We start from the raw sequence: 25,093 nt of genomic DNA, 5'->3' as shown, positions 1-25,093 counted from the left end.
AATTTGGGTTGAATACTCTACCCTCGAAAACTGTTGTGATCCCCTACACTTGTGGGTTATCAGTGACGCTCGTTAAGGAGGAAGCTAATGATGATGATCATGAAGCTTCGGATCAAGTTACTATCGGACCTCGCAGGTCGACAAGATCACGTACTGCTCCTCAGTGGTACTGTAATCATGTCTTATCTATCATGTTGTTAGACAAAAATGAACCTGTGAATTATGATGAAGCAATGGTTGGCCCAGATTCCAACAAATGGCTGGAGGCCATGAAGTCCGAGATAGGATCTACGTATGAAAACAAAGTGTGGACTTTGGAAGTATTACCTGAAGGTCGCAAGGCTATTCAGAACAAATGGATATTTAAGAAGAAGACGGACGCAGACGGTAATGTGACCATTTATAAAGCTTGACTTGTGGCAAAGGGTTTTTCACAAGTTCAAGGAGTTGACTACGATGATACGTTCTCACCGGTAGCGGCTCTTAAGTCCGCCCGAATCATGTTAGCAATAGCTGCATTTTTCGATTATGAAATTTGGGAGATGGATGTCAAAACGGCGTTCCTTAACGGCTTTCTTAAGGAACAGTTGTATATGATGCAACCCGAAGGTTTTGTCGATCCGAAGAATGCTAACAAGGTGTGCAAGCTCCATCGATCCATTTATGGACTGGTGCAAGCATCTCGGAGTTGGAATAAGCGCTTTGATGAGGAGATCAAAGCATTTGGGTTTATACAAGTTGTTGGAGAATCTTGTATTTATAAGAAAGTGAGTGGGAGCTCTGTAGCGCTTCTAATATTATATGTGGATGACATATTGCTGATTGGAAACAATGTGGAGTTTTTAGAGAGCGTAAAAGATTACTTGAGCAAATGTGTTTCAATGAAGGACCTAGGAGAAGCTGCTTACATATTAGGCATTAAGATCTATAGGGATAGATCGAGGCGCCTAATAGGACTTTCACAAAGCACATACCTTGATAAAGTTTTGAAGAATTTCAAAACGGAGCAGTCCAAGAAGGGTTTCTTGCTAGTATTACAAGGTATAAAGTTGAGTAAGACTCAGTGTCCAGTAGTTGCGGAAGATAGAGAAAAGATGAGTATCGTCCCCTATGCTTCAACCATAGGGTCTATCATGTATGCAATGTTGTGCACTAGACCAAACGTCAGCCTGGCCATAAGTATGGCATGCAGGTTTCAAAGTAATCCAGGAGTGGATCACTGGACGACGGTAAAGAATATTCTGAAGTACCTGAAAAGGACTAAGGAAATGTTTCTCGTTTATGGAGGTGACGAAGAGCTCATCGTAAAGGGTTACGTCAATGCAAGCTTTGATACTGATCCGGATGACTCTAATTCTCAAACCGGATACATATTTATTCTTAATGGGGGTGCGGTAAGCTGGTGCAGTTCCAAGCAAAGCGTCGTAGCAGATTCTATATGTGAAGCGGAGTACATGGCTGCCTCGGAGGCAACTAAGGAGGGTGTCTGGATGAAGCAGTTTTGTTACAACACTGGTGCCATTGCTTTAGCAAAGGAACCAAGGTTTCACAAGAAGACCAGACACATCAAATGACGCTTCAACCTCATCCGCGACTACGTCGAAGGAGAGGACGTACATATCTGCAAAGTGCACACGGATCTGAATGTAGCAGATCCGCTGACTAAACCTCTTCCACGAGCGAAGCATGATCAACACCAGAACTGTATGGGTGTTAGATACATCCCAATGTAAATCGCATAGCGATGTGAGACTAGATTATTGACTCTAGTGCAAGTGAGAGACTGTTGGAAATATGCCCTAGAGGCAATGATAAAATTGTTATTATTATATTTACTTTTTCAAGATAATCGTTCATTATCCATGATATAGTTGTATTGAATAAAAGCATAGATACATGTGTAGATATATAGACAAAACAATGTCCCTAGTAAGCCTCTAGTTGACTAGCGAGTTGATCAAGGATGGTTAAGGTTTTCTGACCATATGCAAGTGTTTCCAGTTGCTAACTGGATCACATCATTAGGAGAATGATGTGATGGACGAGACCCAAATTATAAACGTAGCATCTGATCATGTCATTTTGTTGCTATTGTTTTCTGCGTGTCAAGTATTCATTCCTATGACCATGAGATCATGTGAATCACTGACACTGGAGGAATACCTTGTGTGTATCAAATGTCACAACGTTACTGGTTGACCATAAAGGTTTACTACAGGTATCTCTGTAGGTGTCCGTTGAGTTGGCATGGATCAAGACTGGTATTTGTCACTCCGTGTGACGAAGAGGTATCTCGGGGCCCACTCGGTAATACAACATCACATACAAGCCTTGCAAGCAATGTGACTCAAGTGTTAGCCACGGGATCTTGTATTACGGAACGAGTAAAGACACCTTCCGGTAACGATATTGAAAAAGGTATAGAGACACCGATGATCAAATCTCGGGCAAGTAATATACCGAAAGAAATGGAATGTTATACTGGATTATATGAATCCTTGGCACAGAGGTTCAACCGATAAGATCTTCGTAGAATATGTATTATCCAATATGGACATCTAGTTCCCGCTATTGGATATTGATCGAGGAGTGTCTGGGGTCATGTTTGCATAGTTCTCGAACCCGCAGGGTCTGCACACTTAAGGTTCGGTGATGTTTTAGTATAGTGGAGTTATATGTGTTGGTGACCGAAGGTTGTTCAGAGTCCCGAATGAGATCATGGACATCATGAGGGTTTCCGGATGGTCCGGAAACGAAGATTGATATATAGGATGGTTTCATTTGGTCACCGGAAAGATTTTGGGCATTACCGGGAGTGTACCGGGACTGACGAATGGGTTCCAGGTTTTCACCGGGAGGGGCCCACCCACTCGGGAGTGAGCCCCATAGCTCTAGGGTGGTGCACCAGCGCTTAGTGGGCTGGTGAGGCCAGCCCAAGTGGGCTATGGCGCCACAAGGAGAAAAACCAAAGAAAAAAAAAGAGGAAGGTGGGAAGGAAGGAGTGGACTCCTCCTTCCCCAAACCAAATTGGAGTGGGAGTCCACCTCCTCCTCTGTGGGCCACCGCCCTTGGGGCTCCCTTGAGCCCCAAGGCTAGCCCCTCCCTTCCTCCTATATATACTGGTGGTTTTAGGGCTTTTGAGACACAACTTTGCCACATGCAACTCAAACCCATACCTCGTAGTTCTTCCTCTAGATCGGATTTCTGCAGAGCTCGGGCGGAGCCCTCGAGGAATAGATCATCACGATCACCGGCGTGCCGTCCCGGAGAACTCATCTACTTCCCTTTCTCTCTTGCTGGATCAAGAAGGCGGAGATCATCATCGAGTTGTACGTGTGCTGAACGCAGAGGTCTCGTTCGTTCAGTGCTAGATCGAGACGGATCGTGGGATGACGGTGATTTGAATCGCGAAGCTGTACCACTACATCAACCGCGTTTCTTAACGCTTCTCGCTTAGCGATCTACAAGGGTATGTGGATCCGATCTCCCTCTCGTAGATGAACATCACCATGATAGGTCTTCGTGTGCGTAGGGAAATTTTTGTTTCCCATGCAACTTTCCCCAAGAAATCTAACCCTCTCTTTCTTCTTTAAATGTCTGCCACATCAGCATGTTTGCTAGTCCCAAGTACATGATACTACCTAAGTTACTCCCACTATGGCCAGCCTTATCCCATCTGCCGACAAGGACTTTGGTCGCCACTCTTAGAATTCCTCAGCCAAGTCTGGAGACAAAATATGATGTTTTAACCCTTTTCAAAAGTTTAACGGAATATATCCTTAGTTTGAAAATATTTCGGGATCTGATCTTTTTTACTATCGTCATAATCCTCACGATAGGATAACATTGTATACGTTGTTATAAGAGTATCTCTAGTCATCCCCCCCGAGGAGCATGAAATAGCGTCGCCTGGAGGTGCGCGAGCGGAAAAATCTTCCCGGGAAGCTCGGGTTCGCAGTCGTCCTCCGTAAGGTCGCATGAAATGCTTTTAAAATATTTAAAGTCGGCCCAAATTCGCTCAAAACAGAGTCAAATTCAAACGAAATTCATAATTTGCATTAAAATTTGTACAAAAAATGAAATAAAAACATAATTCAACATTAAAACTAAACTAAAACTAGACTATTCCGCCATCGCCCGTCGCTGCCGCCGACGCCGCCACCTTCTACATGTCGAGGAGCTTGTAGAAATTGGTGTAGTCAGTGTCGTCGTTGTCGCCCGCTCCATCCCCGTCCTTGTTGCATGTGACAGCCCGAGACCGACGCCCAGAAGATTCGCCTTTTTATTTCCGTTTCCGTCGTGTGATTAGTTTTATTTGTTGCATCGTCATTTAGTTTGCATCGTCGCATCATGCATGGCATCTTGCATCGTCTGTCACGTGTGGTGTTTTGAGTGTTGTGCTTCGAGTGATCTCCGAGTCGTAGTGCGATAGTAACTCCCCTTCTCCCCTCTTATTTTATTTTTGCGGTTTGCTAAAGTTTCCCGTTTTAAACCCCTATTTAAAAGGGTTCGTCTTCTTCTTTTCAATAAAAGTCCTTTTATTAAATGTGGGGGCAACCCTTGGGTTTCCTTTATTTTTTTTCCTTTGTTTGTTTTCTAAAACAGACTCCTTTCTTTTCTCCTTTAAAGAGCCTTTATTTTAATCTTTAAATGAAAGGGGTTTGAATTTTATTCTTTTGTAAACGGGTTTTAATTTTAATTCTTCAAAAGGTTTAATTTTATTTCTTTTAAAAATGCCCAACTGTTTCTTATAGTTGGGAATTTTTTTTTTCAAAGGGGTCAAAAGCATTTATTACATTTTCTTTTTGTTAAAAGCCTTTCTTTATTTAAAAAATTATGTTCTAAAAGTTAAAAAAAAACCAAAGGGGGATGACCCCAGGACAAGGCCCAGCTGGCCAAGGCCCAGGCCTCCCCTCCCCTGCCCTAGCGCACGCGCTCCCCCAGCGTCGTCCTCCCCTCGCGCCGTCGGCTCCTCCCGTGCGATCCCCTTCTCTCCCTCCCGATTCCCCTCTTCCTGCCAGCGCCGTGCCCTCCTCCCGTACCAGGTCGCCATCCCAGCCCCATGCCGTCGCCGCCATGCTACAGCCCCGTCGCCCGAGCAGCCGTGCCACCTCCCCGTCCCCGCGCAACCGCGCCATGGCTGTCACTTCCCTGCCTTTCCTCCCTCGAACCGAGCGCGCCTCCGGCTGCCGTCTGCTACTGGAGACCTGCCGTCGCCGATCCTCCCTCGGCCGCGCCACGTCCCCAGCCCCGCGTGCCCGACATCGCCATGGCGTCATCTCGTCGCACCTCCCCCGCCGGTTTGCATCCTACTGCTTCTACCATGGCGGCCTCCTCCTCCCCATGGAGCCGAGGAGCTGCGTCTCTCCGGTGTGCGCCGCTGCTGCCGTCGCCGTGCCGCCGACCCATGCCGGCCTCCTCCTCCTGCTGTGCATGCTGTTGTCGATGTTCTGCTGCTCCTGCTGCCGAGTGGTGTTGCGTTAGCGTGCCTGTAGCTGTTGTTGTCGTGTGCTTGCCTTGCCGCTGCTGCCTTGTTGCTGCTTGCGTTTGCTGCTGCTTTGCTTGCTGACCCATGTCGCGATGCATTTTGCTGCCGAATGTTGCTAGCTATCTGATGTGTGTTGCTGCTGCTTGTAGTTTGCTACTAGGTTGTTAGTAGATGTTGCTTGCTAGCTGCTGTGCCGAGTGTTGCTACTAGTGCTACACGCCGCAGCTCGATATTATTTGCTGCCGTTTGTAGCCGTGGCCTCCGTCGCTTGCTTGTGCTGCTGTTTGCCGCCGCCGCGTGCGCCATTCCCTCCTTCAGGGTTCCGACGAGACCCGAGTACCACGACGACAACTACGTCCTCGACGACCCTGGAAACGAGTTCGACTACCGACGCCGAAGACCGTGAACCACGACGCCGAGCGAACGACTACCGTCGACGAGACCCGAGTACCTCGACTTCCACGACTTCCACGACGATCGTTGATCTTCTTCACCGCTATGAATCGATCCTCTCCGATTTGCACGCTTAGAAGGTATACCAATGGGACATGTCGTGTACCGTGTACAAGTGATGTATGAATATTTGTATGTATGCACCATATGTTGTCCGTTGCACGTTGTCCCTCTTATGTTGTGTCCCGACACGTGGGAACCCGGTAGCGGGATCACCCCATCTTTATTTACCGTTCCCGCACGCGCTTCCTATACGTTGGCATGATATCTCGTCGAGTTATCGGGATAGGAACGTTGCCGTGGCAACGTTTCCGTCGTGTCGCCTTGGTTCCCTCTCGCTCACCGTGGCGACACATGTTTCCTTCTCTTCTTGCCGTGGTGATATTGTATCTTGCATGCATGACGCATTCATGGCACAATATATTGTGTGCATGTCTCTTGCACGTAGCTCCGTTCTATGTTCCGCGAGTTAAACCGACTAGGATGACACGTAGGATCATCGCTTCACCCCTTGCCATGTTAACAACATTTAATATTGCGTGTTAAACAATCGGGAGTGAATTAAATAATGAATCATGGAGTTTCGTCGATATGCAACCCGTTGCATATCGAGCTTCAATTAATGTGTAGTGTTTGCGTGAGGTGAATTGCCATTCCATCCCTTGCATCAATGAACTGATCATGCATCATATTAGGCTATGCATCATGTCTTGCTTTTGCCATGGTGAATATCTGTGTTGATGCTTGTTTTCGGTTTGCTCCGTCTCGATAGAGTTCCGCAAGCGTGTCGGAATGTGAGGACCCGTTCGACTATGTTGGTTCGCCGACTTCTCGGAGTTGTTCTTCTTGCAAGCGGGATCTCACGCAAGATGACCATTTCCCCATATACCATTACTATCATTGCCATGGTAGTTTTATCGCTTCTATCGTTTATGTCTCGTTGCCTACCACTTGTTAAATATCAGCCTCTCAACAATGCCATGATTACCTTCAACCTGTTCGACCTAGCAAACCATTGATTGGCTATGTTACCGCTTGCTTATCCATGTTGTTAGCGTTGCTAGGTGCAGGTGCAGATGCTTCCATGTGATAACATGGGTTCCTTGTCTTATCACCATATTTAAATGCTATTTAATTTAATGCACCTATATACTTGGTAAAAGGTGGAAGGCTCGACCTTTCTAGCCTGGTGTTTTGTTCCACCTTTGCCCCCTTAGTTTCGGCTACCGGTGTTATGTTCCATAATTGAGCGCTCCTAACACGATCGGGGTTGTTATGGGGACCCCCTTGATAATTAGTTTTAGATTAAAGCTGGTCTGGCAAGGCCCAACTTTGGTACTACATTTGCCTAATAACTAATGAACTGCATAGGGAGTAATTATCCCGAGGATAATTTAATCAACCCCTAGACCAGTGCTCCTCATGAGTGTTGTTCCCACCTGAGTGATGTCCGGTGCCCCTCTGGTCACCCGGAGGTTTAGCGATCCCGACGTCTAGCTCATCCGTCGTGTCCTGAGAACAAGGTACGCGACTCCTATCGGGATCGTCGACACGTCGGGCGGCCTTGCTGGATTAGTTTTACCTTTGACGAAATATCTTGTGCATCGGGATTCCGGTGATGCTTTGGGTATTCTCAGAGTTGAGGTTTTCCACTAGGGAATCCGACGAGATCGCGAGCTTCGTGATTGAGGATTTCTATGCGGCTTGTGGTAATTTGTGATGGACTAGTTGGAGCACCCCTACAGGGTTAAATCTTTTCGGAAAGCCGTGCCTGCGGTTATGTGGCAACGTGGAAACTTTGTTTAACACCGGTTCTAGATAACTTGAAGTTAACTTAATCAAAATATGCCAACTTTGTGCGTAACCGTGAGTGTCTCTTTTGTGAGTTCCTTCTTCGATCGAGGACATGGTGGGGTTATGTCTGACGTAGGTAGGTGTTCAGGATCATTCATTTGATCATCAGTAGTTCTCGTTCGTTATGCGTAGATCTTCCCCCTCTTATTTCTTGTACTCGTAAGTTTAGCCACCAAATATATGCTTAGCCGCTGCTGCAACCTCACCACTTAACCATGCCTCACCCAGTAAGCTTTGCTAGTCTTGATACCTTTGGAAATGAGATTGATGAGTCCCCTGTGGCTCACAGATTACTACAACACCAGTTGCAGGCACAGGTAAAGGTCACTCGACGCGAGCGCGTTGATTGTTCATTTGGAGTTGCTTCTTCTTCATCTTCATCGATCTAGGATGGGTTCCAGGCCGGCAGCCTGGGATAGCAAGGATGGACGTCGTTCTTATTTTTCTCGTTTGTTTTCATTCGTAATCGGACCCTGCTCTTACTCTTGATGAATATATAATGTACTGATGTGACTCTGATGTAGCTTGTAGCGAGTGTAAGCCAATTCTATTTATATATCTCTTCTTTTCAGTACATGTACTTGTAATGATATCCATTCTTGCGACAGGACGAGATGCGCTTCTATCCCTGACGAGGCCCCCGTGCCAAATTGTGGATAGGGTCGCATCTTGGGCGTGACATTGCACCCCTGCCCTGGGTCCCCGTGGCGAACGGGGTTCGAAGTCCCCGGCGCCTCCTCGTCTCTCTCGTCGAGGATGACGACGCCGCCCTCCTCGTGGCCGCGGCGACGTGCGGCCATTTCCTCCAGGTTGCGACGCTCGCGCTCAATTTCCTCCCAGACGTAATGGTTGCGCGCCGATTTCAGGGCTGCCTCGTCGGCGGCGGCCATGGCGAGGTGCTCCTGCTTGACGGGGAGAAGCCTCAGCTCCGTCTTCGGCTTGACGAGGCATGAGAAACTGCCGGGCTCGTTGATGACGATGTCGACGCTCCGTGTGCGCCGCCCCAGCGGCATCTCCTGCGGCTCCGGCTTGACGGGGAGTAACGCCGACAATCCGGAGGTGCGGGAGCGGGAGCGGGAGCCGGACGACGAGGACGTCACCGTCTCCATCCGCCTCGGCGTCCACGAGCTGCCGCGGCAGCGGAAAAAGGCTGGCTGTAGTGGATAGTCGTACCTCGGTGTGTTGCCACCCTTGATGTGCTCGAGGACGGCCTCCAAGGTGCGCTCGGGGATGCCCCACCATTGGCGGCACCTCTCGGAGTTGTGGCGGCTGCGAGGCTCGAACCCGTTGGTGGGGGCGAGCTGGTCGGCGTGACTGCGATCGAAGTACGCCGTCCACATCACGTTGATGTCGGGAGCGTACCGCGGTAGGTTGTGCGAGCTCTCCGGCAGCCCCGACCGGATGCGCGCGATCTCCGCCGCCGGTCAGCTCCGGTGGGCGGTGATGGCACCGGAACGCTGCCGGCTCTCAGCCTCCAGGATCCCAACACCCGCATGTCCGGTGGCGTCGGGTAGTCCGCTTCGTAAAGGAAGCGGGCCTCGTCCTCGCGGAGGTGCCGGCGATCGAAGCCATTGGCGCCCACTCCTTCGCCAGGGTAGCGTTCGGCCATCGTTTTTTAGGAGAAGAGGAAGGAGAGAGGCGTCGGTGACGAAGAAAGGATAGGAGAGAGCATCGGCGGGAGAGGTGTGTGGCCACGGACGGGGAAGGTCGCATTATATAGCCGCGGGCTGGCAGGCATGCGGAGCGGCGGCGTGTGAACACGTGGAAGGAACCGACGGGACGTGCGTCGCCGGGACGCGCATTGTCCCTCCTTCATTGCGTTGTCCGTGAATCAATGGAAGGCTGACGGTGGCGCAACCTTCGCATTGATTCCCGCGGGAAACCAAGCGATAAGGACGACGACCACTCGCCCAATGGCTGACTCGGCGGGCCCATCGTTTTTTTTTTGCGCTAAAAACCTTTCCGCCGGTGCCTCGGATGACCCTATCGTGCTGGGTTCGGCCTGGGACAGCTGGGGCCAATTTTGACCCGAGCAAAGGAAAAACGGACTACTGAGACGCAACTGAACCATTTTTCTTGCATCGAGGAAAAAATAACCGAAAAGATCTGTTGGGGACGCGGCTGAAGATGCTCTAACAAAAAAAAAGTGCATGCATCCAACGCAGCCGGTTTTAACTGTTGCGCTGCGACCCAGCCGGCTGCTGGTCCTGCTAGTACATGAGTGCATTAATTCCTCACGCATGCATATGCAATGGGGGAGAGACAGAGTGATTGATTGATGGAACGAATGGATGAAATCAAACATGCTAAACTTTCGGTTATGTATGTGTGCATGTGTACCTCTGATGGGACCTTAATCATGCATGTGTGTCTTTGATTCCCATCTCTCTCCAACAAGATTGATGCATGCATTCGTGGGAGGTAGTAGTAAAAGTAAAAGAATGCTAGAAATAGTTACATCTCTCTTCAACGTGAGCGAACATAAAGCTGCATGGCTGCACCCGGTTGGATTGATCCATGCATGGACGCATGTTGCACAGCTATCGCCATTCTCTTTACCGGTAGGTTTAAACAAACTACCGTCATTGACCCCGGCCGTAGTCATTTATCCATGTCAGTAAACGGTGACAACGTTGTTACGTTGATCAGGTTTTTACAGTTAAGGCCTGTAATGGTAGGTTATTATACTCTATCATTAAGGATGATGACGATAGAAAGAGAGTCAAATTTCGAAATTTTATCAAACCAGGGTTGGATCATGTTAAACGTTTAGAAAAGGGTTAAAACATGAAATTTAGCCAAATCTGGGCATGGTTCCGTCAGATTTGGAGTATCCTCTCATATGCCCGTTGATAGTTGGTTGGTCCCTCACTCATGGGTTGTCGGGCCCATGTGGCAGCCGTCCACCCACCGCCCGCATTTACGTCGTGGACCCACCTGGCAGCCACCCCAGCCGAGCGGTCGTCGTCCTTCTTTATGAAGAAGCTGTCGACCGTGGAAGTCGACACTTCCACTTCCCTACTCGGGCCACGCTTGCCTCATCGAAGCTCGGCACTCCCCAAACCCTAGCTCCACCTGGCCATCGGCCGCCATGGGGATCCACGGCCGCAAGGACAAGAACGACTACGAGGCCGGCTCTTTCTCGGGTCGTCGTCGTCGCGGCACCATCCCTCCACCTCCGCTTTCTCCCGCATTCCACATCGTGCCGCCAGCGGCCGGCTCTCGCCAGAGGTCGTACGTGTCGGTGAAGGTGTGCCAAAGTTATTTGGAGATGGGCACGCCGCTACCATGGTCGGGCGTGCACCTCCCCAATAACTGGCATCTTTCTGCGGACTATGGGCCCATCCCACCGATCCCAGTGAGCGGCCGCGCCTGACGCGAGGAGATTACCCGACGCGCCCGCCAGCCGTATGATCTCATCAACGACTAGAGGTACACGTCCGACTCACCTCTGTGGGACACCTGGCTGCGCGATGAGCATGATCTGCGCCGACGGTTGTTCGTTGCCATCGTGCTCCGAGCCCACCATGCCGCGCACGCGGACTCCGTGACCTGACGCCATCCCTGCCATCACCCGCTCTGATGACAACCGAGGAGGAGGAGGAGTTGGTCAGGCGGGTCATGGAGGACTCCATCAACACCCACGACGAGGCCAAGTGGGAGGGCCTTAAACAAATGATAGCCCTCTCCGGAGCCGGCGATGTCGCCATCCCGGAGTACGATGCCGTGGTGTAGGAGGAGGCCATGGAGGGCGTGCAGCAACAACACGAGGGGAGGAGACGGTGTCGTGGAACTCCGCGCTGGTCGGCTAGAGGTTGTCCGAGACGGAAACGAACCCGTGCACGCCGGAGCCCATGCACGACGCGACCTGATCATCGCCCCCACCACGGGAAGAGGTGGTGTAGTCTTCAATGCAGCTGCCTCCGGTCGCGCCTCCCGCCTGGCAGGGGCCTCCGGCCCACGTGTGGTAGCCCCCGCCCTACATCGACCTCACGGACGATGAGGACGATGGCGGTGCCGGCAATTGGTGGCAACGGCGTCCACGGTGGTGACGGGCTTCTACTTTTTTTATGTCATTTTAGTTTTAACTTTGTTCTAGAAATTGCAGAACTTTACTTCGGGCCGCTTTTATCTTAGTGGTTTAAGTTTTCAAATTAGTTTGCCAAGTCTACTTGGATGAACTGTGCAACTCAACCTGATCGGCGGTGAACTGGAGCAAGGGTTTGGGTCGTCGAGCATCTAGGACGGTTTGGGATGGGGCGACCTCATTGGGTGCATTAACGGTCGAGCGAGTGCAAGTATACGAGAACGTCCATTTCTCTGCCCCAAACGGACAAAATTCGGACAAAACGGACGTCTATTTGAAGTCGTGTGATTGGAGATGCCCTTATCACTTCCTCGGGGCTAGTATAGGTGGCCGGCAGCATGAGGGTGGCATGCTTGGATCTAGTTGCCAGTGCCGTGTATGATCTTCTCCAATGGCCGGTGTCATGTGGGATTTACATTTGGGTGATAGTGAGCCTCAAGGCTGCTCCTTGGCCGGATCCACATGGTCGGGATCTAGCCTATGGAGGCATGTTACCCATTCGTACGCCTCGAGCAGGTATTACTAGGGTGAACCATATGATGTGAAGGCCAGTCCAATCTTTTTACACTCTCATTTAGGGTTTCCTTTACCTCCGCTGGCGTTCTCATCTGCCGGTGGGAGGATTTGTGAACCACGGGAATTTGATCAGGCCATCGCTACCAATTACGGCAAGGAAATTCTAGGCGGCCTGTCGCCATATAACGCCCAAGATGCGGTCCTATACTTATTTTGGCGCAAGGGTGTCGACAGGGATAGAAACACATTTCGTCGTTCTGCAAGAATGGATATCGTTACAAGTACATGTACTGAAAAGATTGGTATAAGGAGTTGGCTTACACTCGCCACAAGCTACAGTAGAGTCACATCAGTACAATTCATACATTCATCACAAAGAAGAGCAGGGTCCGTCTATGGACGAAATCAAACGATAAAAGAACGACGTCCATCCTTGCTATCCCAGGCTGCCGACCTGGAACCCATCCTAGATCGATGAAGAAGAAGAAGAAACTCCAAAGGAACAATCAACGGGCTCGCGTCAAGTAACCATTTACCTGTACCTGCAACTGGTGTTGTAGTAATGTGTGAGCGACATGGGACTCAGCAATCTCATTTCCAAACGTATCAAGACTAGCAAAGCATAATGGATGAGGTACGGTTAAGTGTTGAGGCTGGAGCAAGCGACTAAGCATACATTTGAGGTGGCTAACTTACGAGTACAAGAATAAGACGGGCATGAACTACGCATAGCGGACGTGAACTACTGATGATCAAATGAATGATCCTGAACACCTACTTTCGTCAGACATAACCCCACCGTGTCCTCGATCGGAGAAGGAGCTCATGAAGAGAAAGTCACGGTTACGCACTCAGTTGGCATATTTTAATTAAGCTTACTTCGAGTTATCTAGAACCGGATGTTAAACAAAGTTTCCACGTTGCCATATAACCGCGGGCACGACTTTCCGATAGATTTAACCTTGCAGGGGTGCTCCAACTAGTCCATCACAAACTACCACACGCTGCGACGGAATAACCTCGATCAGGGAAACCCGTGACCTCCTCGGGTTCCTATTGGAAAACCTCAACCTCGAGATAACCCAAAGCATCCTCGGAATCCCTCGCACAAGAAGCTCGAAAAAGGTAAAACAAGTCCAGCAAGGCCGCCCGGCGTGTCGATGATCTCAATAGGAGATGCGTATCTCGTTCTCAGGACACGACGGATGAGCACTATGTATGGTGGCCGGATAGACATTCCCCGAGTTGCCCTGGGTGGCCCCGCAGGTGGCTATGTTCACCATCTGTACTAGCCCTCCCTGTATTATGTTAAATTACTCCTCGGGTAGCGCTAACTCCCTATGTTTTTAGTATTAACATAATTATTATGTTGGGCAAATATAGTACCAATGTTGGGCCTTGCTAGACGAGCTTTATCCCAAATAGAGAATCTAGGGGGTCCCCATAACAACCCCAAGCATGTTAGGAGCGCTCATTTATGGAACATAACACCGGTAGCCAAAAGTAAGGTGACACAGGTGGAACAAAACACCAGGCTAGAAGTCCAAACCTTCCACCTTTTACCAAGTATATAGGTGAATGAATTTAAATAACATTAATATGGTGATTGTTGGAAATATGCCCTAGAGGCAATGATAAATAGTTATTATTATATTTCCTGTTTCACGATAGTCGTTTATTATCCATGCTATAATTGTATTAAATGAAAACATAGATACATGTGTGGATACATATACAAAACAATGTCCCTAGCAAGCCTCTAGTTGGCTAGCGAGTTGATCAATGATAGTCAAGGTTTTTGACTATATGCAAGTGTTGTCACTTGATAACTGGATCACATCATTAGGAGAATCATGTGATGGACTAGACCCAAACTATAAACGTAGCATATTGAACGTGTCATTTTGTTGCTATTGTTTTCCGCGTGTCAAGTATTTACTCCTATGACCATGAGATCATATAACTTACTGGCACCGGAGGAATACCTTGTGTGTATCAAACGTCACAACGTAACTGGGTTACTATAAAGGTACTCTACATGTATCTCCGAAGGTGTCCTTTGAGTTAGTATGGATCAAGACTGGGATTTGTCACTCCGTGTGACGGAGAGGTATCTCGGGGCCCACTCGGTAATATAACATCACACACAAGCCTTGCAAGCAATGTGACTAAGTGTAAGTCATGGGATCTTGTATTACAGAACGAGTAAAGAGACTTGTCAGTAACGAGATTGAAATAGGTATGCGGATACCGACGATCGGATCTCGGGCAAGTAACATACCGAAGGACAAAGGGAATAACATACGGGATTATATGAATCCTTGACACTTAGGTTCAACCGATAAGATCTTCAGAGAATATGTAGGATCCAATGGGCATCCAGGTCCCGCTATTGGATATTGACCGAGGGGTGTCTCGGGTCATGTCTGCATAGTTCTCGAACCCGCAGGGTCTGCAAACTTAAGGTTCGATGATGTTTTAGTATAGTTGAGTTATATGTGTGGTTACCTAATGTTGTTTGGAGTCCCGTATGAGATTACGGACGTCGGGAGGGTTTCCGGAATGTCCGGAAATGAAGATTGATATATAGGATGCTTTCATTTGGTCATCGGAAAGTTCCGGGAAATTCTGACAATGTACCGGGAGTGACGAATGGGTTACGGGTGTTTACCGGGAGGGGACCACCCACCAGGGAGTGAGGCCATGGCCTTAGGGTGGCGCACCAAGTCCTTAGTGGGCTGGTGGAGTCATCCCAAGAGGGCTATGGCGCCACAAGTAAAAATACCAATGAAAAATAAATAAATAAAGAGGGAGGTGGGAAGGAAGAGGAGGATTCCTCCTCCACCCTTCGGCCGGCGCACCCTTGGGGCCCTTGTGCCCCAAGGCTAGCCCCTCCTCCCCTCCTATATATATTGGTGGTTTTAGGGTTTTTGAGACACAACGTTGCCACGTGCAACTCAAGCCTATTATACATAGTTTTATCTCTAGATCGGATTTCTGCGGAGCTCGCGCGGAGCCCTACAGGAATAGATTATCACCACCACCGGAGCGCCGTCACACTGCCGGAGAACTCATATACTTATCTGTCTTGCTTGCTGGATCAAGAAGGCCGAGATCATCGTCAAGCTATACGTGTGGTGAACGCGGAGGTGCTGTCTGTTCGGCGCTAGATCGGAACGGATCGTGGGACGACGGTGATTTGAATCACGAAGTTGTACCACTACATCAACCGCGTTTCTTAACGCTTCCCGCTTAGCGATCTACAAGGGAACATAGATCCACTTTCCCCTCGTAGATGGACATCATCATGATAGGTCTTCGTGTGCCTAGGAAAATATTTGTTTCCCATGCAACGTTCCCAACAGTGGCATCATGAGCTAGGTTCATGCGTAGATGTTATCTCGAGTAGAACACAAAAGGTTTTGTAAACAGTGATGTTCAATTTGCTCCCCTCCTTAGTCTTTTCTCCATTCGGCGGTATTGTTAGATTGAAGCGGCCCGGACCGACATAACTCGTACGCTTACGAGAGACTGGTTTGATCGACTGACATGCAACCTCATTGCATAAAGATGACTGGCGGGTGTCGGTTTCTTCAACTTTAGTTGAATTGGTTTTGACCGAGGCGGTCCTTGGAGAGAGGTTAAATAGCAATTTGCAGATCTCCATTGTGGTTTTTGCGTAAGTAAGATGCGAACATACTAGATACCTATAGCAGCCACGTAAAACATGCAACAACAAATTAGAGGACGTCTAACTTGTTTTTGCAGGGTATGCTTGTGATATGATATGGCCAATGACGTGTGATACGTCCATTTTGCATCATGCTTTCATGTTGATATTTATCGCTTTTTGGGCAGTTATTACACTTCACGGTACAATAATTATGCCTTTCTCTCTTATTTTGCAAGGTTTACATGAAGAGGGAGAATGCCGGCAGCTGGAATTCTGGCCTGAAAAAGGAGCAAGTTTGAGATACCTATTCTACGCAACTCCAAAAGCCGTGCAACGAGGATTTTTTTTGGGATTTATAAAAAATACTGGGCTGAAGAAATACGAGAGGGGCACCAGCAGGAGGCCACAAGCCTGCTAGGCGCGGCCTCCCCCTGGCCGCGCCTAGGGGGCTTGTGGGCTCCTAGCTGGCCCTCTGGCTCTGCTCTTTTGCTACAAGAACGGTTTCGTTCCAAAAAATCAGGAGGAGGCTTTCGGGAGGATTCACCGCCGCCACAAGGCGGAACTTGAGCAGAACCAATCTAGAGCTCCGGCAGGACGATCCTGCCAGGGAAACTTCCCTCCCGGAGGGGGAAATCGTCGCCATCGTCATCACCAACACTCCTCTCATCGGAGGGGACTCATCACCATCATCATCTTCATCAGCACCATCTCATCTCCAAACCCTAGTTCATCTCTTGTAACCAACCTCCGTCTCGCGACTCCGATTGGTACTTGTAAGGTTGCTAGTAGTGTTAATTACTCTTTGTAGTTGATGCTAGTTAGATTACTTGGTGGAAGATTATATGTTCAGATCCTTGATGCTATTCATTACCTCTCTGGTCATGAATATGATTATGCTTGTGAGTAGTTACTTTTGTTCCTGAGGACATGGGATAAGTCTTGCTATAAGTAGTCATGTGAATTTGGTATTCGTTTGATAATTCGATGTGTTGTATGTTGTTTTTCCTCTAGTCGTGTTATGTGAATGTCGACTACATAACACTTCACCATTATTTGGGCATAGAGGAAGGCAGTGGGAAGTAGTAAGTAGAATATGGGTTGCTAGAGTGAGAGAAGCTTAAAGCCTAGTTTATGCGTTGCTTCGTAAGGGGCTGATTTGGATCCACTAGTTTAATGCTATGGTTAGACTTTGTCTTAATTCTTCTTTCGTAGTTGCGGATTCTTGCGAGAGGGGTTAATCATAAGTGGGATGCTTGTCCAAGTAAGGGCAGTACCCAAGCGCCGGTCCACCCACATATCAAACTATCAAAGTAACGAACGCGAATCATATGAACATGATGAAACTAGCTTGACAGAAATTCCCATGTGTCCTCGGGAGCGTTTTACCTCCTATAAGACTTTGTCCAGGCTTTTCCCTTGCTACAAAAGGGATTGGGCCACTTTGCGACACCTTTGTTACCGTTGTTACTTGCTACTTGCTATGAATCATCTTTTCACACAACTACTTGTTACCGATAATTTTAGTGCTTGCAGAGAATACCTTGCTGAAAACCACTTGTCAGATCCTTCTGTTCCTCGTTGGATTTGACACTCTTACTTATCGTAAGGACTACGATAGATCCCCTATACTTGTGTGTCATCAAGACTCTTTTCTGGCGCCGTTGCCGGGGAGTGAAGCGCCTTTGGTAAGTGGGATTTGGTATGGAAAGATTTATATAGTGTGCTGAAATTTATTGTCACTTGTCACTATGGAAACTAATCCTTTGAGTGGCTTGTTCGGGGTATCTTCACCTCGAACGGAAGCACAAAGAGTTGCTCCTCAACCTGCTGCACCTACTGAAAATATTTGCTATGAATTTCCTTCGGGTATGCTTGAGAAACTGCTGGCTAATCCTTTTACAGGAGATAAAACATCACATGCAGACTTGCATCTAATCTATGTAGATGAAGTTTGTGGTTTATTTAAGCTTGCAGGTTTGCCCGTGGATGAGGTCAAGAAGAAGTTATTTCCCTTATCTTTGAGGGATAAGGCGTTGACATGGTCTAGGCTATGTGATGAAACTGGATCATGGAACTACAATCGGTTGAAATTGGAATTTCATCAAAAGTTTTATCCTATGCATCTAGTACATCGTGATCGGAATTATATTTATAATTTTTGGCCTCGTGACAGAGAAAGCATCGCTCAAGCTTGGGGGAGGGTTAAATCAATGTTATATTCATGCCCCAACCATGAGCTCTCGAGAGAAATTATCATTCAGAACTTCTATGCTCGGCTTTCTCATGATGATCGCACCATGCTTGACACTTCTTGTACCGGTTCTTTTATGAAGAGAGATATTGACTTCAAATGGAATTTATTGGAAATAATTAAACACAACTCTGAAGATTGGGATCTTGATGAAGGTAAGGAGTCAAGTATGAATTTCAAGTTTGATTGCGTTAAATCCTTTGTTGAAACAAATACTTTTTGTGATTTTAGCGCTAAGTATGGACTTGACTCTGAGATAGTAGCTTCATTGTGTGAATCATTTGCTGCTCATATTGATATCCCCAAAGAGAAGTGGTTTAAATATCATCCTCCCTTAGAAGTCAATGTAGTTAAACCCAATCCAGTTGAAGAGAGAGTCATTGCCTATAATGATCCTGTTGTTCCCAGTGCTTACATTGAGAAACCACCTTTCCCTGTTATGATAAAGGATCATTCTAACGCTTCAACTGTGATACGTAGGGGCTACATTAGAACATCTACACCCCCTGAGCAAATTAGAGTTGAACCTAGCATTGCTATTATCAAAGACCTCCTGTCCGACAATGTTGATGGCCATGATATTCACTTCTGTGAAGATGCTGCTAGAATTGCTAAACCACATGCTAGAGACAAACATAGGCCTGTTGTTGGCACGCTTGTTGTTTCTGTTAAGATAGGAGATCATTGTTATCATGGTTTATGTGATGTGGGTTCTAGTGTTAGTGCAATACCTCAATCCTTATATGATGAAATTAAAGACGAGATTGCACCTGTCCAGATAGAACCCATTGATGTCACTATTCAACTTGCCAATAGAGATACTATCTGCCCTATTGGAATTGTTAGAGATGTTGAAGTCTTGTGCGGTAAAACGAAGTATCCTGCTGATTTCCTCGTTCTTGCTACCACACAAGATAGCTTTTGTCCCATCATATTTGGCAGACCTTTTCTCAACACTGTCAATGCTCATATTGACTGTGAGAAGCAAACTGTCACTGTTGGCTTTGAAGGTGTGTCACATGAGTTAATTTTCTCCAAGTTTTGTAGACAACCTCATGAAAAAGATTTGCCTAGTAAGGATGAAATTACTGCCCTAGCTTCTATTGCCGTGCCCCCTACTGATCCTTTAGAGCAATACTTTCTTGACCATGAAAATGATATGCATATGGATGAAAGGGATGAGATAGATAGAGTTGTCTTAGAACAATATCCTATCCTTAAGAATAACTTGCATGTTGAACTGCTTGGAGATCCACCCCCACCAAAGGGTGATCCTATGTTCGAGCTTAAACAGTTGCCTGATACTCTTAAGTATGCTTATCTTGATGAGAAAGAGATATATCCTGTTATAATTAGTGCTAGCCTCTCAGAGCATGAAGAAAAGAAATTACTAAAAACTCTGAGGAAGCACCGTGCTGCTATTGGATATACTCTTGATGATCTTAAAGGCATTAGTCCCACTCTATGCCAGCACAAGATTAAAACCGATCATGATTCCAAACCAGTTGCTGATCATCAACGGAGATTAAATCCTAAGATGAAAGAGGTAGTAAGAAAAGAAATACTAAAGCTCCTAGAAGCACGTAGTATCTATCATGTTCCTCATAGTGATTGGGTAAGGCCGGTGCATTGCATCCCTAAGAAGGGAGGTATTACCGTTGTCCGTAATGATAAGGATGAATTGATCCCATAGAGGATTATTAGTGGCTATAGGATGGTGATTGATTTTAGGAAATTGAATAAAGACACTAGGAAAGATCATGACCCTTTGCCTTTTGTCGACCAAATGCTAGAAAGACTGTCTAAACACACACACTTCTGCTTTCTAGACGGTTATTCTGGTTACTCCCAAATACCTGTTGCACAATCTGATCAGGAGAAAACCACTTTCACCTTCCCTTTCGGTACCTTTGCTTACAGACGTATGCCTTTTGGTTATGTAACACACCTGCCACCTTTCAAAGATGTATGATGGCTATATTCTCTGACTTCTGTGAAAATATTGTTGAGGTTTTCATGGATGACTTCTCCGTTTACGGGTCTTCTTTTGATGATTGCCTCAGCAACCTTGATCGAGTCTTGCAGAGATGTAAAGATACCAATCTTGTCTTGAATTGGGAGAAGTGCCACTTTATGGTTAATGAAGGCATCGTCTTAGGAGATAAATTTTCTGAAAGAGGTATTCAAGTCGATAAGGCTAAGGTTGATGCAATCGAGAAAATGCCATGCCCCACAGATATCAAAGGTATAAGAAGTTTCCTTGGTCATGCTGGTTTCCATAGAAGGTTCGTTAAAGACTTCTATAAGATTTCTAGGCCTCTTACCAATCTCTTATAAAAGGATATTCCTTTTGTTTTTGACGATGATCGTGAGGAAGCCTTCGAAAGAAGGCTTTGATAACTGCACCTATTGTTCAACCACCTGATTGGAACTTACCTTTTGAAATCATGTGTGGTGCTAGTGATTATGTTGTTGGTGTTGTCCTAGGGCAAAGAGTTGATAAGAAGTTGAATGTTATTCACTATGCTAGTAAAACTCTAGACAATTCTCAAAGAAACTATGCTACTACAAAAAAGGAATTTTCAGCAGTCGTGTTTGCATGTGAAAAGTTCAGGTCTTACATAGTTGATTCCAAAGTCACTATCACACTGATCACGCTGCTATTAAGTACCTCATGGAGAAGAAAGACGCTAAACCTAGACTTATCAGATGGGTTCTCTTGCTACAAGAATTTGATTTGCATGTTGTCGACAGGAAGGGTGCTGATAACCCCGCAGCAAATAACTTGTCTAGGTTGGAGAATGTTCTTGATGACCCACAACCTATTGATGATAGCTTTCCTGATGAGCAATTAAATGTCATCAATACCTCACGTAGTGCACCGTGGTATGCTGATTATGCAAATTATATCGTTGCCAAATATATACCACCTAGTTTCACATACCAGCAAAAGAAGAAATTCTTCTTTGATTTGACACATTACTTCTGGGACGATCCTCACCTTTATAAGGAAGGAGTAGATGGTGTTATTAGACGTTGTGTACCTGAACAAGAACAGGGACAGATCCTACAGAAGTGTCACTCCGAGGCTTACGGAGGACACCATGCGGGATATAGAACTGCACACAAGGTATTGCAATCAGGATTCTATTGGCCCACTCTCTTCAAGGATGCCCGTAAGTTTGTCTTGTCTTGTGACTGATACGTCTCCAACGTATCTTTAATTTTTGATGGTTTCATACTATTATCTTGTCAAACTTTGGATGTTTTGCATACATTTTATACATTTTTTGGGACGAACTTATTAACTCAGTGCCAAGTGCCAGTTCCTGTTTTTTCCATGTTTTTGACCCCTTTCAGAGGAGGATTCTGAAATGAGTCCAAACGGAAATAAACTGCCAAAAAGATTTTTTCCGGAACAGAAAAAGATCGGAGAGCCGGAGAATCAGGGCAGGGGGCCACCAGGGACCCCACGAGCCCTCATGGTGCGGCCAGGGGAGCCGCGGCCCCTGGCTTGTGGGCTCCCTGAGGCTCCGTTGCCCTAGGTTTTGCACCTATATATTCCCTAAAAATCCATAAAAAATCAGGTGATCATCGAAAGTACTTTTCCGCCGCCGCAAGTTTCTGTCTCCGCAAGATCCCATCTGGGGCACGTTCTGGTGCCCTGCCGGAGGGGGATTCGGATACGGAGGGCTTCTTCATCAACACCATGACCTCTGCGATGATGCGTGAGTAGTTCACCATAGACCTACGGGTCCATAGCTAGTAACTAGATGGCTTCTTCTCTCTCTTCGATCTTCAATACAAAGTTCTCTATGATCTTCATGGAGATCTATCCGATGTAATCTTCTTTTGCGGTGTGTTTCTCGAGATCCGAAGAATTGTGGATTTATGATCAGATTATCTATGAATCTTATTTGAGTTTCTTCTGATCTCTCTTATGCGTGATTTCCTATCCTTGGAATTCTCTTCGAGTTGTGGGTTTTGTTTGGCCAACTAGATCTATGATTCTTGCAATGGGAGAAGTGCTTGGTTTTGAGTTCATACCGTGCGGTAACCTCACCTAGTGACAGAAGGGGTAGCAAGGCACGCATCATGTTGTTGACATCAAGGGTAAAAAGCTGGGGTTTTGATCATTGGTTTGAGTTTATCCCTCTAAATCATGTCATCTTGCTTAAGGCGTTACTCTGTTCATCATGAACTCAATACACTAGATGCATGCTGGATAGCGGTCGATGTGTGGACTAATAGTAGTAGATGCAGAAAGTATCGGTCTACTTGTCTCGGACGTGATGCCTCTACGTATGATCATTGCCTTAGATATCGTCATGACTTTGCGCTATTCTATCAATTGCTCGACAGTAATTTGTTCACCCACCGTGATATTTGCTATTTTGAGAGAAGCCTCTAGTGAACATTATGGCCCCCGGGTCTACTCCACACCATATTTTCAGCCTTACACTTTTTACTTCGTTGCACATTCCGCCTTAAGATCTCACTTTGCAAACAATGTTGAAGGGATTGACAACCCCTTTATAGCCTTGGGTGCAAGCTCTTTGTGTTTGTACAGGTACTCTGGACTTGACGAGATTCTCCTACTGGATTGATACCTTGGTTCTCAAACTGAGGGAAATAATTACTGCTCCTGTGCTGCATCACTCTTTCCTCTTCAAATGAAAAACCAACGCAAGCTCAAGAGACAACAGAAGGATCTATGGCACCACTGTCGGGGAAGGACTTTTGTTGACGTAGCAGAAGAATTTCTGGCGCCGTTGCCAGGGAGGATCAAATCAAGAACTCATCCAAGTAGGTGTCACAAACTCATCTCTTGCATTTACTTTGTTTGCCAGTTGCCTCATGTTTTCCTCTCCCCCACTTCACCAATTTTCCTTTTTCGTTTGCCTTTTCTGTTTGCCTTTTTGTTCGCCCTTTCTCTCGCTTGCTCTTTGCCCGCTTGTGTGCCTGCTAAAACCCGAATGGCCCAACCAAGGGATTTTGATGCTCACTATGCGAAGTTAGAAGAGATTGAAACTAGTGTTAAAGGCTTCATGTCTACACAGTATGAATACAACAGTTACTTTCGTAGAGAACTAAAGGAGCAAAATTCTTTTCTCGCCTTTATGAGTAGAGAAGTTGATGATATGGCCAAAGAATTCCTTGCGCTAAACTCTGAGTTTGCTCGTCTTGAAAAGTTGGTAGGCCAGATTTCTGATAAGCAGGCTACTTTAGTCAATAAAATGGCTGCTAAACCTAAAACTCGTGATGAGAATCACGATTATCTTAAAGTGCTTGGTGTGACTTCCACTGAATCTTTATTTTCGTGTGACAAACCTAATGATTGTGGGGCTGCATATCAATCCACTTTGGTTGAAAAGTGCCCCAATGATTCGGAGTCCATCTATGTTGATGCTAAAAGCATTGAAAGTGGAGTAGAAGATATTAAAACTTTGAGTAGTAATGAAATTACTACCATGGATTTCAAGGAATTCAATTATGATAGTTTCTCCTTGATTCAATGCATTTCCTTGATGCAATCCATGTTAAACTCTCCACACGCTTATAGCCAAAACAAGGCCTTTACCGATCATATCGTCTAAGCTATGATAAAATCTCTTGAAGAGAAACTTGAATTGGAAGTCTCTATCCCTAGAAAGCTTCATGATGAGTGGGAACCTACCATCAAAATAAAAATCAAAAACTATGAATGCAATGCTTTGTGTGATTTGGGTGCTAGTGTTTCCGCGATTCCGAAGTCTTTATTTGATGTTCTGGGTTTTAATGAGATTTAAGAGTGTTCTCTTAATTTGCATCTTGCGGATTCTACTCTCAAGAAACCCATGGGAAGGATCAATGATGTTCTTATTATTGCAAATAGGAACTATGTACCCGTGGATTTCATTGTGTTTGACATTGATTGCAATCCTACATGCCCTATTATTCTTGGTAGACCTTTCCTAAGGACTATCGGTGCTATCATCGATATGAAGGATGGGAATATTAGATTTCAATTTCCCTTAAGGAAGGGCATGGAGCACTTTCCTAGAAATAAAATAAGATTGCCTTATGAGTCCATGATGAGGGCCACTTATGGTTTGAGCACCAAAGACGACGATACGTGATTCTATCGCTTTTATGCCTAGCTAAGGGCGTTAAACAATAGTGCTTGTTGGGAGGCAACCCAATGAATTTATCTTTTTCTTTCTATTTTGTTGCGTCCACACCATCATAATTCTGTTGTCATTGTGTTTTTTGTGTTTCTTTTTGTGTTTGAGCCAAGGAAAATCTTTATGGCTAGTCTTGGTGATGGTTGTTTGATCCTGCTGGAAAAAGACAGAAACGTTTTGCTCACGAGATGATTTTTCATTTTTATTCAGAAAGAGCTTTTGAGTTGATTCTTTTTGCTGCTGGTTGATATACCTTTTTCCTAGGCAGTAGTAATTTTTCAGATTTTGTGAGGTACATAAGTATGCGAAGTATACATATTGCTATAGACTGGTCTGTTTTTGACAGATTCAGTTTTTGTTGAGCTGGTTTCTTGTTTTGATGAAACTATGGTTAGTATCGCGGGGGGGGGGGGGGGGTACTAGCCATGGAAAAGTGAGAATACAGTAGCCCAACACCAATATAGATAGAATTCAAGTTTTCTACGGTACCAAAAGAGGCGGTAGTTAGTTTTCTTGTGCTAATGTTATCTTGAGTTTCTGTTTATGTTTTGTGTTGTGAAGTTTTCAAGTTTTGGGTGATGTTCTTATAGACCAAGGGATAAGGAGT

Source organism: Hordeum vulgare, chromosome 7H (assembly GCF_904849725.1).
Source record: "Hordeum vulgare subsp. vulgare chromosome 7H, MorexV3_pseudomolecules_assembly, whole genome shotgun sequence".
In the NCBI taxonomy this organism is placed as follows: domain Eukaryota; kingdom Viridiplantae; phylum Streptophyta; class Magnoliopsida; order Poales; family Poaceae; genus Hordeum; species Hordeum vulgare.
The sequence above is the reverse complement of the archived record's forward strand: the minus strand, read 5'-3'. Positions refer to the sequence as shown.